Raw genomic sequence first — 17145 nt, 5'->3', positions numbered from 1 at the left:
ACAAATAGTTGGAAGGAACAAAGAATTCAAGAACAGATGTATAGTAAGGTGACATTTCAAATCAGTAAGGAAAGGCTGGACTATTTAGTATATAACTTGAGACCACCTGGCTCATTCATTCATTCATTCATCCAGTCAACATTTAAGTGTTTTAAGCAGGATATTTCTGGGAACCAAATAATCCCTTGCAGAATTTCCAGCTTAGCCGGGGGAGACAAGAAATTATACAATAAACGTAATAAATACATTACATATTATGTTGGAAGTGGTAAGAACTGTGGAAAAAGAAAAAGTAGGATAGGGTAAAGGGGATCAGGAGTGCATGGGGATGGAGTAGCAGGTTACAATACTAAACAGGGTGGATAGGGTTAGTCTCACTGAGCAGTGAAATATTAGTAAAGACTTGAGGAGGTGATGGAGCTAGCTAAGTTGATTATTGGGGAAACAATATTGCAGGCAGAGCAAAGTTCTTGAAGTAATTCATTGTAAGAATTTTGGCTTTTAATCTGGGTGAAAAAGAGAGCTATGCAGGGTTTTGGGTGATATTATTTGTCTTATGTTTTGAGGGTTTTTTTTTTTTGTTTTTTTGGTGAGGAAGGTTTGCCCTGAGCTAACATCTGTTGCCAATCTTCCTCTTTTTTTGTATGTCAGATGCCTCCACAGCATGGCTGATGAATGGAGTAGGTCCCCACCCAGGATCCTAACTCACAAACCCGGGCTGCTGAAGCAGAGAGTGTGAACTTTAACCACTTGGCCATGTGGCCGGCCCCTGATTTATATTTTAAAGGATCCCTCGGGAAATTATGAGGAGAATAGATTGTAGGCGGTCAAGAGTAAAAGTAGGGAGATTTGTTGGAAGGTTGTTGAAGTAATCAAGATGAGAGATGATGTGGATTCAGCTGGAGATGGTGAAAAATGGAAGGATTTGAGGTACATTCTGAAGGAAGAGTCAGCAGAATTTCCTAATGGACTGGGTATGGGCTATGTAGAAAGAGAGGAGTGAAGGATGGGCTCCAAGACTTTAGGCCAAAGCAACTGGAAAGTTGGAGTTTCCATCAACTGAGATGGAGGAGGTTACAGGTGGTGCAAATTTTTGAGAGTAGATCAGGAGTTCAGGTTGGATATGTTGACTTTGAGATGTCTGCTAGACATCCAAATGGAGAGCCACTTACTTAAATATCTATTTTATAACCTCCCTTCATCCTCTGTATTCACTCACTTTTTCCTTTTCCTTCCTCTATAAATAACCAGACCAAACACAGGAATGGGACTGGCAAATAAAAATGGCTGAAATGGAAACACAAATTGTAGCTTGAAGAATAAGAGGGGCAAATCCTCTGTGAGATGACCCAAGCCTGGCTGCTCCTGGCTCCCAAAGTCCCTCCTGGAGCCACCTTCATTCAGACCCATTGTTTTAGCTTTTTCTGATTTTAATTTCTTTTTTTTTTTTTTTTAAAGATTTTATTTTTTCCTTTTTCTCCCCAAAGCCCCCCGGTACATAGTTGTGTATTCTTCGTTGTGGGTTCCTCTAGTTGTGGCATGTGGGACGCTGCCTCAGCGTGGTCTGACGAGCACTGCCATGTCCGCGCCCAGGATTCGAACTGACGAAACACTGGGCCGCCTGTAGCGGAGCGCGCGAACTTAACCACTCGGCCACGGGGCCAGCCCCCTGATTTTAATTTCTTTTTTTAAATAATATTTATTATACATACTGTGTAATTTTTCATTAGCAGCTTTTTCATAAAGTCAGAATCTGACGTTCCCTGTCTCACAAGGCTTGTTCCAGGCCATGCCTCCTCCCCTTTCTTGACATCCCAGTTATATGAAACTTTACCTAGATTCCAAAGTACATGATACTGTTTCATGCATCCATTCCTGTACTTACAGTGTTCTCCCTGTTGGGACTCTTGACACTGCCTCTTTTACCTTACTCTCACACCATCCCAACCTTGTTCATACAACTCCTACTTGACTTTGAAAGCTTATCTTTGGAAAACATTCACTGATTCTAATCCCCCTGCCCTTTCAGGCTGGGATGTATTGCCATAGTACCTTGTAAATATCACCCATATTTGCACTTACCATATTGTGTTATAATCTGTTTTCTAGCCTGTTTTCTTACTCCACATTGAAGCTCCTTGAGAGTAGGATTAGTATCTCCTGCATCATTATATTATGCATCAGCATCTGGCACTCTATAAACCCTGGAACTGAACAAGGATCTCTGATTGTAAGTGTTTGATTTCTTGGAGCCGGACCTTTCTTATATCCTTTCAATATAATAAATCCTGTGCCACTGGCTTCCTGGGGAAGAACAGAGTAGCACCAGTGAAGAATAATAATACAATGACACCCCAAAAAACCACAAGCTCCTGTCTTGCAAGCCTGTGCCCTTGTCATAAACTCAGAGAATCAGCCAGAACCTTTAGAACACAGCTGTGATTATACACATCTACTTTCAGGAACCCCATTCTTAGTCCTGCTGCTTCTTCCATCTCCCACTCAGACATCTGGTGGGTAGTTATAGAGATAAGTAACCACAGAGACAGTGAATTTCCTGTATTATTTTGGTAGAAGACCAGCATGTTAACCACATTTTAACTATTAAGAAGATCCACCCCATAGTGACTTGAACATGCAACTTACCCTCTAGCCCAGTTTCTTTTGAGTTTTGTGGTTTGGGTAAGACTCAGTTGTGGCCACTTTTGGTTTGAGCTGACCACCTAGACTCACACCAGTGTTGATTCAACTAGAACACATAGCAACTTGAGGTTTCTGTATCCTGTTATATGTTAGCCATCAGTTCATTTTAAAACAATTATTGTTGCTGTTTATTGTATAAGACATATATGCTCATTATAGAAATATTAGAAAAAGCAAAATGTGCTATATTTAAACATATATTTAAACATTTTCTAAGACTTTCTAACCATGTTGGGGTCACACTGCTTGCCTTTTTAAAAGTTCTGAATAAAAATTTTTTGCACAACCACAAAGAAAGTTAACTTCAGGGGGCTAGAATCAAGTGATTGATAGTTCTTGTGCATGACTTTCGTTCAGTTGGTGTATGCATGACAACTCCTCAGCTGATGAATCTCCTTTTTGTTTTTTAAATTTTTTTAATTTTTTTTTTAAAGATTGGCACCTGAGCTAACTGTTACCAATCTTCTTTTTTTTTCTGCTTTTTTTCCCCAAATCCCCCCAGCACATAGTTGTGTATCTTTAGTTGTAGGTCCTTCTAGTTGTGGCATGTGGGACACTGCCTCAACGTGGCCTGACGAATGGTGCCATGTCTGCGTCTGGGATACGAACCAGCAAAAGCGTGGGCTGCGGGAAGCGGAGCACGGGAACTTAACCACTTGGCCACGGGGCTCGCCCCAATGTGTCTCCTTTTTGATGAGTGATTGCCTTCTCTTACCTACATCTGATAAGAATAATTTCAAGTCTCTAAGGTTATTAACATGATGAAACTAAGATAAATGGTATTATTCATACCATTTTTTTACAAGATGAGAAATATGGTCTGCAAAATCAGCTCTGGGGAAACCTGAGGAAAAAGTAGTATGCAGGTGAACAACCAGGATACTGCTACTAGAAGAGAAGTAAAGTGTAAACCTGAGGAGAACAGAAAATGTATATCCTTGGCAAACTGACTTAATGTTCACTCATCCTGAAGAACTAACTAGACAGAACCGTGACAAAAGTTCATGTGGCACAGCTGAACCAATAGCAGCTGTGTGTTTAAACTCATGGGGTTTGGAGTCAGACAGACCTGGGTTGGAATCCTGGTTTTGCTCCTTACAATCACACAACCTTAGGAAAGTTCTTTCACTTCTCTAAACCTCAGTTCCCACATCTGTGAAATGGGTATAATAATGGTACCCACACCATAAGCTGATGAGAAAATTTTATAAGACAATGTAAATAGAGCATTTCAGTACAGTATGAAGCATATAATAAGGACTCAATAAATGCTAGCTCAGAACAGGAGAAAGGTAGGGAAGGACAGTCTACAACCTCCTCTGAGTAGTTTGTCCCCAGTGTTTAACCAGTCAGTTCAGTATTTAATGACTGTTTAACACTGTGCCAGGTCTTATGGGGGGACACATGGTCTCTTCTCCCCAAGAAGCTTACAATCTAAAAAAAAGTTAATGCACATGAAATACTTGGAGAACAATCAGTATGGACAGTGTAATGTTCAGAGGCTCACAGAATGTCTTAGAGAAATCAGATAAAGAGTTGAACTGAGAGAGGTTACACAGCTACATAGGTAATTCTTGGCAAAATGGGTTTTGATTGGAGTTGGAAGGAGTGTTTAAAGAATGCTTCGAGGATAACGAGAGGTAAGAGCCTCGTGTGGAAAGGATGGAAGGAATATAGATGAACAGAGGTGAAAAGCAAGGGCTTCCCGGGGACAATTGAGATAATGCTTAGAATTGCTTCCCAACACATTTTCCCTCCTTGGTGTTTCCTATTTGGTTCCCTTAGGGCATTTAGCCTTTAACCCTAGGCCATGAGGCTGAAGTACAGCATAAAGAAATAAGACATAAGAGAAGGACCTTCCAGATGGAAAGGAAGCTGAAAGCCCTGTGGTCTTGGAAGGAAGAGATAAGAAGGAGAGTATGGCAAGACTTGAGGTATGAGTATCTTCCCCACCATCCCACCTCCACCTTGGGATTAAAACTGAGGAGATGGGGAGGAGAAGGGGGTAGAAGCATCCGGATGGATTTAGGCAACTCCCAGCACACGGGCTTCTCAATTCTTAGGGTAAAACCTAGGAAAATCGTGAACTCTTCGGGGAAACTCCACATTCAACGCAGTACCCAAGCAATGTGGGGCTACCCCACAGGTAGTTTAGAAATTGCTAAGGGGTATGAGGATCTGAAATAGCACCACAGTTTCCCACAGCCTTGGTGTGGTATTCAGTGGAACGAGAACTTCCTTTATAACCAGCACAACACAAATGTACTGAAATATCCAACGGACCAGCAGAAGCCTGCAGTCAGGCTAAGGGAAGCTTCAAGGGAAGGACCTCGGACTTCAGCAGAGGAGAGGAGGGGCCCAGCACGGGGTTCAGAGAACAAAGAGGGACCATCTACACCTCGGCAGACCAACATAGGACACACTAGGGCCAGACACAGGATATCCAAGATCAGAGAGGAGCCGGAGGTCTGTGCCCCTGCCCCTGTGAGGACATGTCAGCTCCCCCTACACTCAGAAGCTATCTTGGAAAGAAGCCCAGGAAGGAGAGATGTCCAGAGAGTGAAGAAACAAAACAGCCTGAACAGGGAGCTCGCATTTTGAAATGACTAAAGGCACACAGGTTACACTAAATGATTAAGGTTACACAGTTAGGAAACGGTGGGGCCCCAGAGCCTGTGCTCTCAATCACTATGCTACACCTGGACAGACGCTGAGCTGGGTGAATTCTTGCAGGCCTTGCAAGCTGCCAAGAGGACTGTGGATGGGAAGCCTTAGGTATTGGGGAGCCATTGTGGATTCCGAGTGGGAGAGTTATGTGGCCTTTAAGGAAGACCAGCTTGGCAGAGCCCTCCAGGACAGAGTGAGGAGAGGGAAATCTAGAAGCAGGATAACATTGGAAATCAGTATCTGTAACCCAGGCCAAAAATGATAAGAGTTTAAAATAGAGCAGTTACAATAAAAATAGAGAGGAAGGAACATATCCTAAACTATTTGTAATAATGATAAAATTAATAGCAGAACTGTGTCAAGTACTTACTATGTACTGGCACTGTGCTGAATATTGTCTCGCTTAATTATCACAGCAAATCTATGAGGAATTAACTGTTATTTTTCTTATTTTAAAGATGATAAAATTGAGGTACAGAGAAGTTAAGTAATAGGCCTAATGCCACACAGCTATAAGAGTTAAGCCAGGCATCAGACCCAGGTGGGTCTCATGATGGAGCCCAGAATCTTAACCAGTCTACTTGACCATGATGCAGCAACATGACCAGGTGGCTCCTGACCACAGGGAAAGGTGGTGGAGGAATCGGAGATCACACCAAGACCTCTAGGTTTGCAGATTAGACAATGGTAACGTCGTTGACAGAAATGGGTAGTTGGGAAGGAGAGACAGGTTAAGGGGATAAATGAATTCGATTTGGGAAATGTTGAGTATGTCAATATGGTATACACAGATCAGTTTCCCAAGGGCTAGGATGGGAGTCAATGGGACACAACTGAGTTTCTTAGGCCCAATCTGTGAATTTAAGTTTTTGGTTAATGGGGAGGAGATAGTGAACTCAATCTTCAAATTTAAAAACACATATTTTTGTTAACTTGAATCCTCTCTGTTGCATTTATGCTATAATAAAAATAATTTTTTAAAAAGTAACATATTTTCTCTCCCCGACGTCAGAGACACTCACTCAGTCAAGTGACAGGTGAATATAGAAATCTGGAGAACATAAATTATCGTAATTGTTCTGCATTCAGCAGAAAAATTTTGTGGTAACTTGAGTCCTTTGCGAGGCTCACCTATTTCCAGATCCTGGACCCAACCCAGTGGTTACGCAACAAACACCTTCACCCTTCCTTATTCATTATATCAAATAAGATGTCAACAACTCATAGCCCTGCCTTCTTCATTACCACAAACCCTGAGTCATTTGCCGAGGTAATCACCATTGGTAACCTCATTAGGGCAGTGGGTGAACTACCCAGAAATGGAATGGGATGATGGGTGATGAAGTGCATTACCAATTGGTCAACCTCTGTAGTCCTGTGCAGGGCTCCTTCAGCAAAAATAAGGAAGGCCAAGAAAAGAGAACGGCCCTAGGAGCAGGCATATGGTTTTTAAATAGTTATCATTGCTTCTATTTATTGAGAGCTGACTGTGTGCCCAAAACTGGCCCCAGTGCTTTTAAGCATTCTCTCCTATAATCCTCACAACTCTGTAAAGAGTTATTACTATCATGTCCCCTTTTTGAAGACGAGGAAACTGAGGCTTAGAGAAGGGTTGTAATTCATTCATGGCTCAGGCTTGAGATCCTGTAGTAATCCAGTCTCAAGGTAGCTCTGAGGCTTGGACTGAATCCCACAACACTGCACCAATCGGCCTTGTAAGAACAAACACCACAACAGAAATCGCCTTTGACAGTCTACAGACCCAGACTGGAATAGTCAAGCCGGCACTGAGGTTAGTACCTCTGAGCATGGGCTGCTGGTCAGACTGGCCATACAGGCAGTGTCAACCTTGCCCCTGAAATGCCAAAACTCCCGTTTGTGTATTCTTAGGCTGGCAACCTGAAACCCATTTCTGTTGACTTTGAAACCTAAACCTTATGTAACCCTCCACTGTCTCTACTCCTTTTGCAGGCCCATGATTTCATGCCACACTGAAGTCAAATAACCAAGGCACTGGTTTCTGTCACAGCAGCTGAACACAAGCCATGGAGGGGAACCATTGTCCTTTTGTCCAGAACTGATCAAGCATGAAACTATGATGAAAATGTGTGGCATTTCCTGCGGCTGATGTAGTGCAGGCAGCCACCCTGGGTACTCAGTCCAGACATCATAACTTGAAAAGTAACTAGGATGGCCAAGTTTGGGGACTAGTAGTGAGGAGTAAGGTAACCTGGAAATCATTCTCTCACCCAGAAATTTTCCTACTGTGCTGTCAAGTGCCTTAGAAACCAGACTCCTTTGATCTCCTCGTTTCATATCTATGACCTCATTTGCTAGAGGTCAAAAGTTAACAGAGGGCACTACCTTTCAGATCCTGGGATAACTAGCTACGTAGAAGAAATGATATCTGTCCTGACATTACAGCTCTCTGGGGGGCATCTTCTTTATCCCATCACGTAAATGAAATGACTCCACAGGTAAGGGTCGTTTTCAGAGGGACTCAGCCTAGGACTGAGTGGAAACAGCTGCTGTTTTGAACCTTGGAACTTTGACTAATGGTTACACTCAGCACCTCCCCTGCCCCAGCCCTGAGGTGTTGCTGAAATCACAGGACACCCCAGGACAGCTTTTTGCATTCTTAAACACCATCCAGATGCTCTCGTTCAGGAGGCTGTGTTTACAAGGAAATGAGCCTTCCCATTTCTCTCCCTTTAGTGAAAATCCTGAGTTTCTGCCTTTGCAGGAACTCCATGTTATTGATTCTTGTGTAGTTATTTATAGGGTCATAAATAATGGGTCGGGGGAAAAGATGGAGGCTCAAGAGAAGGAGACCAAGATGTCTGTGAAAGTAGTGAACTCTTACCTGATGCCAAGCCAACACCTCTCAGGAGATGAAGCCATCTTTCATTCAGGGCTTCTGGTGAAAGTGTTGAAACAGTGGCTTAGCCACGTAGCCGTTTTTAAATTCCGGCCTGGTCCCTTTCCCAAGTGCAGGATTTCATCAGCCAAGATTAGAGAACAGCCACACCTCACTTTAATGATTTTGCCCAAAGTCTGTCCCAACCAATGAGAATCCAAACCAGAATAATCATTAACATCACTACAGACTGACTCAGAATGATCTAATCCTGATTTCCTGTCAGGTTCAAAATAAATCTTCCATCGCCTAGCCTGATGGCTCTTCCTCTGGTTTAAAAGTTGTTCAAGGAGTTGCTTGAGTTCATTCCACATGTGAGCTGAACCTTCCCGAAACAACAGGCAGGGAGCTGACAGGCACAGGTGGAGTCTTAGGGCCTGCCACAGGGTTTAGGAGATATGGAACCACTGGGTGCAAACTAGGGAAGGTGCTTTGTATCCATTTGTCAGTCAAGAGATTTGAGGGAGCTTTGGGCCATGGCTGAAACGTAGTCACAGAAACTCGATGTGAATTGTACTCAGTCAGCTAGAGAATGTCCAGCAACCAGAGAAAAGATCAGAGTGCTATACTTCTTGTAAAGAAATCATACACACCCTTTTGGTAGAAGTGGAAAAGGCAAGACCCCTCATGGGCAGTAACGTGAGCTATAACATTTTAGAACCTGGATTTACCACTGACTGGATGACCTGATGGAAATCACATAATCTCTCTGGGACACGGTTTTCTCATCTGCAAAATGGTCTTGATAGTACCTTCCTTACAAGGTGCTTATGAGGATCAAATGAAGCAAGTGTCTTGCTTGGTGCATGGAAAGTAGGATGCACTCAAAACTAACGCTGGTTTCCATTTCTTATTCTGCTTCCTGAAGTTCACATCAATCCCAGATGGTTATGGATTCTACCACCCACAGAGCTGGGTGAGTAAGGCCCTCAGAAGGCCCTGATCTTTGGAGTGCCTTCCTCAAAGTTTCTTTCTTTTTTTTCTTTTTATTGAGGTAACATTGGTTTATAACATTATATAAATTTCAGATGTACATCATCACATTTTGATTTCTGAGTAGATTACATCATGTTCACCACCCAAAGACTGATTACAACCCATCACCACGCATGCGCCTAATCACCCCTTTCACCCTCCTTCCTTCCCGCTTCCCCTCTGGTGACCACTAATCTAATCTCTGTATCTATGTGTTTGTTGTTGTTGTTGTACTTATGAGTGAGATCATACGGTATTTTACTTTCTCCCTCTGACTTATTTCACTTAGCATAATACCCTCAAGGTCCATCCACGTTGTCACAAATGGTAAGATTTCATCTTTTTTTTTTATGGCTGAATAGTGTTCCATTGTATATATATACCACATCTTCTTTATCCATTTATCCCTTGATGGGCACTTAGGCTGTTTCCAAGTCTTGGCTGTTGTGAATAATGCCACGATGAACACAGGGGTGCATTATCTTTATGCATTCATGTTTTTTCATGACCTTTGGATAAATACCAGCAGTGGAATAGCTCGATCGTATGGTAGTTCTAGTCTTAATTTTTTGAAGAATCTCCATACTGTTTTCCATAGTGGCTGCACCAGTTTGCATTCCCACCAGCAGTTTATGAGCGTTCCCTTTCCTCCACATCCTCTCCAGCATTTATTATTTCTTGTCTTGTTAATTATAGCCATCTTGATGAGCATGAGGTGGTATCTCATGGCAGTTTTGATTTGCATTTCCCTAATACTTAGTGATGTTGAACATCTTTTCATGTGCCTGATGGCCATCTGTATATCTTCTTTGGAAAAATGTCTGTTCAGATCTTTTGCCCTCTTTTTAATTGGGTCGTTAGTTTTTTGTTGTTGAGATGTATGAGTTCTTTATATATTTTGGATATTAACCCCTTATCAGATATATGGTTTGCAAATATCCTCTCCCAATTGTTAGGTTGTCATTTTGTTTGCTTTATGGTTTCCTTTGCTGTGCAGAAGATTTTTGCTTTGATGTAGTCCTATTTGTTTATTTTTTCTATTGTTTCCCTTGCCCAGTCAGACATGGTATTTGAAAATATGCTGCTAATACCAATGTTGAAGAGCATACTCCCTATGTTTTCTTCTAGAAGTTTTATGGTTTCAGGTCTTACATTCAAGTCTTTAATCCATTTTGAGTTAATTTTTGTGTATGGTGTGACATAATGGTCTACTTTCATTCTTTACATGTGGCTGTCCAGTTTTCCCAACACCGTTTATTGAGGAGACTTTCCTTTCTCCATTGTATGTTCTTGATTCCCTTGTCAAAAATTAGCTGTCCATAGATGTGTGGGTTTATTTTTGGGCTTTCAATTCTGTTCCCTTGATTTGTGTGTCTGTTTTTGTGCCAGTACCATGCTGTTTTGGTTGCTATAGCTTTGTATTATACTTTGAAGTCAGGGAATGTAATCCCTTCAGCTTTGTTCTTTTTTCTCAGGATTGCTTTGGCTATTTGGGGTCTTTTAGTGTTCCATATAAGTTTTAGGATTTTTTGTTCTATTTCTGTGAAAAATGTTTTTGGAACTTTGATAGAGATTGCATTGAATCTGTAGATTGCTTTAGGAAGTATGGACATTCTAACTATGTTAATTCTTCCAATCCAAGAGCATGGAATATCTTTCCATTTCTTTGTGTCTTCTTCAATTTCTTTTAGCAATGTTTTATAGTTTTCAGTGTACATGTCTTTCACCTCTTTGGTTAAATTTATTCCTAGGTATTTTATTCTTTTTACTGCAATTGTAAATGGGATTGTATTCTTAATTTCTCTTTCTGCTACATCATTGTTAGTGTATAGAAATGCAACTGATTTTTGTATGTTGATTTTTGTATCCTGCAACTTTACTGTATTCATTTATTATTTCTAAAAGTTTTTTGGTGGATTCTTTAGGGTTTTCTCTCTATATAATCATATCATCTGGAAATAGTGACAGTTTCACTTCTTTTCCAATTTGGATCCCTTTTATTTCTTTTTCTTGTTGAATGCTCTGGTTAGGACTTCCGATACTATGTTAAATAAGAGTGGCAGAAGTGGGCATCCTTGTCTGATTCCTGTTCTTAGAGGGATAGCTTTCAGTTTTTCTCCACTGAGAATGATATTAGCTGTGAGTTTGTCATATATGGGCTTTATTATGTTGAGGTACTTTCCTTTTATACCCATTGTACTCAGAGTTTTTATCATAAATGGATGCTGTATCTTGTCAAATCCTTTCTCTGTATCTATTGAGATGATCGTGTGATTTTTATTCATTTTGTTGATGTGGTGTATCACGTTGATAGATTTGTGGATGTTGAACCATCCCTGTACCCATGGAATAAATCTCACTCAATCATGGTAAATGGTATTTTTAATGTATTGTTGCATTTGATTTGCTAGTATTTTGTTGAGGATTTTTGTATTGATGTTCATCAGTGATATTAGCCTGTAATTTTCTTTTTTTGCCTTGTCCTTGTCTGTTTTTGGTATCAGGGTAATGTTGGCCTCATAGAATGAGTTAGAAAGCTTCCCCTCCTCTTCAATTTTTTGGAAGAGTTTGAGAAGGATAGGTATTGTCTTCTTTGAGTGTTTGGTAGAATTCATCAGGGAAGCAGTCTGGTCCTGGACTTTCATTTTTGGGGAAGTTTTTGATTACTGTTTCAATTTCCTTACTGGTAATTGGTCTATTCAAATTCTCTACTTCTTGATTCAATTTTGGAAGGTTATATGATTCTAAGAATTTATCCATTTCTTGTAGATTATCCATTTGTTGGCATATAGCTTTCTGTAGTATTCTCTTATAATCTTTTGTATTTTGAGGTTTCCGTTGTAATTTCTCCTCTTTTGTTTCTGATTTTATTTATTTGAGACTTCTCTCTTTTTTTCTTGGTGAGTCTAGATAAAGGTTTGTCAATTTTATTTATCTTTTCAGAGAACCAGCTCTTAGTTTCATTGTTTCTATTTCATTTATTTCTGCTCTGATTTTTATTATTTCCTTCCTTCTACTGATTTTGGGCTTTGTTTGTTCTTCTTTATCCAGATCCTTTAGGTGCACTGTTAGATTATTTATTTGAGATTTTTCTTGTTTGTTGAGGTAGGCCTGTATTGCTACAAACGTCCCCCTAGAATCGCTTTTGCTATATCCTATAAATTTTGGCATGTCATATTTTCATTTGTCTCCAGGTATTTTTTATTTCTCCTTTGATTTCTTGGTTGACCCGATCATTGTTCAGCAGCATTTTGTTTAATCTCCATATATTTGTGGCTTTTCCAATTTTATTCCTGTAGTTGATTTCTAGTTTCATACCGTTGTGGTCAGAAAAGATGCTTGGTATTATTTCAATCTTCTTAAACTTATTGAGACTTGTTTTGTGGCCTAACATGTGATCTATCCTGGAGAATGTTCCATATACATTCAAAAACAATGTGTATTCTGCAGTTTTTGGATGGAATGTTCTGTCTATATCTACTAAGTCCATCTGGTCTGATGTATCATTTAAGGCCAATGTTTCCTTATTGATCTTCTGTTTGGATGATCTATTCATTGGTGTAAATGGAGTGTTCAAGTCCCCTACTATTATTATGTTGCTGTCTATTTCTCCTTTTATGTCTATTTCTCCTTTTATGTCTGTTAATAATTGCTTTCTATATTCAGGCGCTCCTACGTTGGGTGCATAGATATTTACAATGTTGGATTGTTCCCTTTATCATTATCTAGTGCCTTTCTTTGTCTCTTGTTGCAATTTTTGTTTTAAAGTTTATTTTGTCTGGTATAAATATCAGTACCCCAGCTTTCTTTTCATTACCATTTGCATAGAGTATCTTTTTCCATCCCTTCACTTTCAGTTTGTGGGTGTCTTTAGGTCTGAAGTTTGTCTTTTGTATGCAGCATACATATGGGTCTTGTTTTTTCATCCAATCAGCCACTCTATGTCTTTTTTTTGGAGGGCAGGAGGAAGGTTGACTCTGATATAACATCTGTTGCCAAACTTCCTCTGTTTTTTCCCCCAAAGCCCCAGTACATAGTTGTGTATCTTACTTGTAGGTCATTCTAGTTCTTCTATGTGGGATACAGCCAAAGCATGGCTTGACAAGTGGTGTGTAGTTCCGTGCCCAGGATCCAAACCAGCGAACCCCAGGTTGCCAAAGCAGAGCACACAAACTTAACCACCCAGCCCCAGGGCTGACGACTACACTATGTCCTTTAATTGAAGGATTTAGTCCATTGAAATTTAAAGTAGCTATTGATAAATATGTACTTATTGCCATTTTGTTACTTTTTTTCTGGGTGTTTTAGTAGTTCTTCTCTGTTTCCTTCTTCTTTTCTTGCTCTTTTCCAAGCTTCATGGCTTTCTTTAGTATTATATTTGGGTTCCTTTCTCTTAATTTTTTGTTGTATTTATTATGGGCTCTGGTTTGTGATTACCATGAGGTTCGTATATAATAACCTATGTACATTGCAATCTATATTAAGTTGATGGTCTCTTAAGTTTGACCTCTTGCTAAAAGCTCTACTCTTTTATTCCCCTCCTCCTACATTTTATGTTGTTGATATCATATTTAACCTCTAGTTTTTGTGTGTGTATCCATTACCCTCTTATCATGGACAAGATAATTTTAGCACTTTGTTCTTTTGACCTTCATATTAGTTTCATAGGTGGTTGATCTGCTACCTTTACTGTATAGTTGCCTTTACTCATGATTTTATTGTTGGGATTTTTTTTGTTGTAATTTTCTTATTCCTGTTTGTGGTATTTTCTTTTCCAGTTAAATAAGTCCCTTTAGAATTTCTTGTAAGGCTGGTTTCTTGCTGATAAACTCCTTTAGTTTTTGCTTGTCTGGAAAACTCCTTATTTCTCCTGCCATTCTGAATGATAATCTTGGCTGTAGGAATTTCCCTTCAGCACTTTAAATATATCATGCCACTCCTTTCTAGGCTGTAAGGTTTCTGCTGATAAGTCAACTGATAGCCTTCTGGGGTTTCCTTTGCATGTAACTTGTTGCCTTTCTCTTGCAGCTTTTAGGATTCTCTCTTTATCTTCAATTCTTGACATTTTAATCATAATGTGTGTAGGTGTGGGCTTCTTTGGGTTTATCTTGTTTGGTGCTCTCTGTGCTTCCTGTACCTGCATGTCTGTTTCCTTCTTTAGGTTAGGAAAGTTTTCAGCTATTATTTCTTCGAATAGAGTCTCTGCCCCTTTGTCTCTCTCTTCTCCTTCTGGGACACCTATAATATGGATGTTAGTGTGCTTGATGTTGTCCCACAGGTCCCTTAGGCTGTCCTTGTTCTGTTACATTTTTTTTTCTTTTATCTGTTCAGCTTGGGTGCTTTCCTCTAGTCTTTCATCCGGCTTGCTGATCCATTCTTCTGTATCATCTACTCTGCTATTGAGTCCCTCCAGTGAATTTTTCATGTCCATTATTGTATTCTTCATTTCTGATTGGTTCTTTTTCATATTTTCCAATTCTTTCTTGAAGTTATCACTGAATTCATCCATTCTTCTCCCAAGATCAGTGAGCATCCATATGACTGTTAGTTTTTACTCTTTATCAGTTAGATTGTTTATCTCTGTTTTGTTTAGTTCTTTCTCTAAGTATTTGTCTTGTTCCCTTATTTTGAACATATTACTTTGTCTTCTCATTTTACCTCTTTCTCTGTGCTTATATCTATGTATTAGGTAGATCAGCTACATCTCCTTGGAGAGGTGGCCTTTTGTAAGAGATGCCTTATGAGGCCCAGCAGTGTGCTTCCCTCTCATCAAGAGTTCCAAAAATTCTGGGAGTGTCCCCCATGTGGGCTATGTGTGTCCTTCTGTTGTGGCAGGGTTGCTCTTGCTGCAGGTGCATGGGGAGGCTAGGCTGTCCTCCTGGACAGCTGGTTGTAATGTTCAGTTAAATGTGGCTGCTATAGTCCCTTCAGTCACTTTACTGGGCATGGGGAGCCCCAGCACAGCTGTCTGAAGGTCTAATAGCACATTCCTGCTGCAATTTTTCTAAGTGAGTAGATACCCAGCATGGCTGGTTGCTGAGTTCAAGGGCTTACAATTGCTGTAGGCCTCTGACCCACAAGACTGTTGTCAACTCTCTCAGTAGTGCAGCTGGGTGGGGCCAGCCCCAGGTGTGGCAGCACACAATTATTTCAGGCATTGGAAGGTGGGGCCAATACCCTATGTGGCTGTTTGAGAAGCACAAGCCTGCTGCAGCTGACAAGCCCCACTGCCCACAGGCCCACACACCCCATCAACAGAGTCCTGCCCTATGCACACGCCCAACCCACTGAAGCAAACCCAGTCACCCCACTGCAGAGGTCCCACACACCCCACCTATGCGGGCCCACAAATTACCCAAGGGCTTGCTGTTGGGTGGGGCCAGGCCGTAGGGCAGGCTGCCTGCCCTGGATAAGCTGGATTAAATTGGTGCTCTAGTGGGTGGGGCAGACCCCTGTGCTAACAGGTCAGGGGAACAGCTCCAATGGCGTCTGCCAGAGTCTGTGTCAGCATGCCTGTACTAGGTCACAGTAATAGTGCCACCAATGTCTCAATCCCTGGGGAGGTGGTCCCAGCCTGGGGAGGTCTTGTCTCACATCAAGATGTGCCTGGAGCCTCTCAAGCAAGTCTCTTGTCACCAAAGGACTATGCACCCTGCTTTCTGGTGATTTTAAGTTGCTTTCTGAAACAGGTGAATTTGTGGGGGGGGGCCCTTTAAGAGCAGGCTTTTTCTTCCCCTTATGTTTGATGCCTTTTCTGGGGGTATTCCCCACTGTTGTTAATAGCCAGCAAAGACTTGATATTATGACACTTGTCACAGTTGTGCTGAGTCCAAAAGCTGCTTATTGTGGCAAAGCTCTCCAGCTCAGATCCCCTACTCCTCCAGGGAAGGCTTCGTACCTTAAGATTGCTCCTGGCTGTGAAGCGCAGCAGTAGAAAGTGCCTTTTCCTTTCCAGAAGGGAATTTCTGCCTCTTCCTCCTCAGCCAGCACTGTCCCTTGTTGTGGGGGTTCTTTTTATCCAGTTTTCAGATCTTCTCTGGGGTAATTCTTCCAAGGGTAGATGTAAATTTGTTGTGTCCATGGGAGGAGGTGAGTTCAGAGTCCTCCTACACTGCCATCTTCCCGGCAATCCTCAAAGTTTCTAAATCCCTCTCCAGTGGTGGCTGGCAGTGCTGTCCAGCCTGGACCTGGTCCCACATTGGCCCCAATCTCTGTTTTACCTCTTTGGGGCCCTCTGACTCTCCATACCCTATTCCCTCCCCAGCCTACCTTCCTCCTCCTCACACTCGTGGAGTTGACCAGATGCCCTGAAGAGCTCCAGGACTCACATCTATGTGGTCGCCCCTGGGCACTGTAGCCAGGACCAGGTTCTAGGAGGGTCACCCAGCAAGCAGATCACTCCCATTGGCCAATGTGATATTTCTTTGAGGGATCTTGCAAGATTGAGCTGCCAGAATGGTATTGACATGCTGACCTTGGGTGACTTAAATTTTTATTTAGACAGGTGCCCTGCAGAAACATATTTGCCCAGGGGCCCTGAAAACTCTAAGGGTGGCCCTGCTTCTAGGAACTTGGAAATGCTTGTCCCTACAGGTGGTTGGATTTATGCGGAATATATTAGCACAGAAATTATTAGTATACTAGCCGTCAAAGTTATCAAATGTTTGAGCTCTAAAAATGGCAAAAATTTAAAACATTAAGTTAAAATTTTGGTATCGCCCTCATTTCCCTTCCCTCTCCATTGAGTTCCTGTCTCACTCACACTGTCGCCAGATCCAGTTGGTTCTAATTCTGCATGTTTCTCAAATCTAGCCCCTTGTTTCTATCCCTGCTACCGTAGTCCAGATCTCCAAGGACCCCTTTCCACCTGGTCTATTGCAGTG

The sequence above is a fragment of the Equus quagga genome, chromosome 2, assembly GCF_021613505.1.
Source record: "Equus quagga isolate Etosha38 chromosome 2, UCLA_HA_Equagga_1.0, whole genome shotgun sequence".
Lineage (NCBI taxonomy): Eukaryota > Metazoa > Chordata > Mammalia > Perissodactyla > Equidae > Equus > Equus quagga.
The sequence above is the reverse complement of the archived record's forward strand: the minus strand, read 5'-3'. Positions refer to the sequence as shown.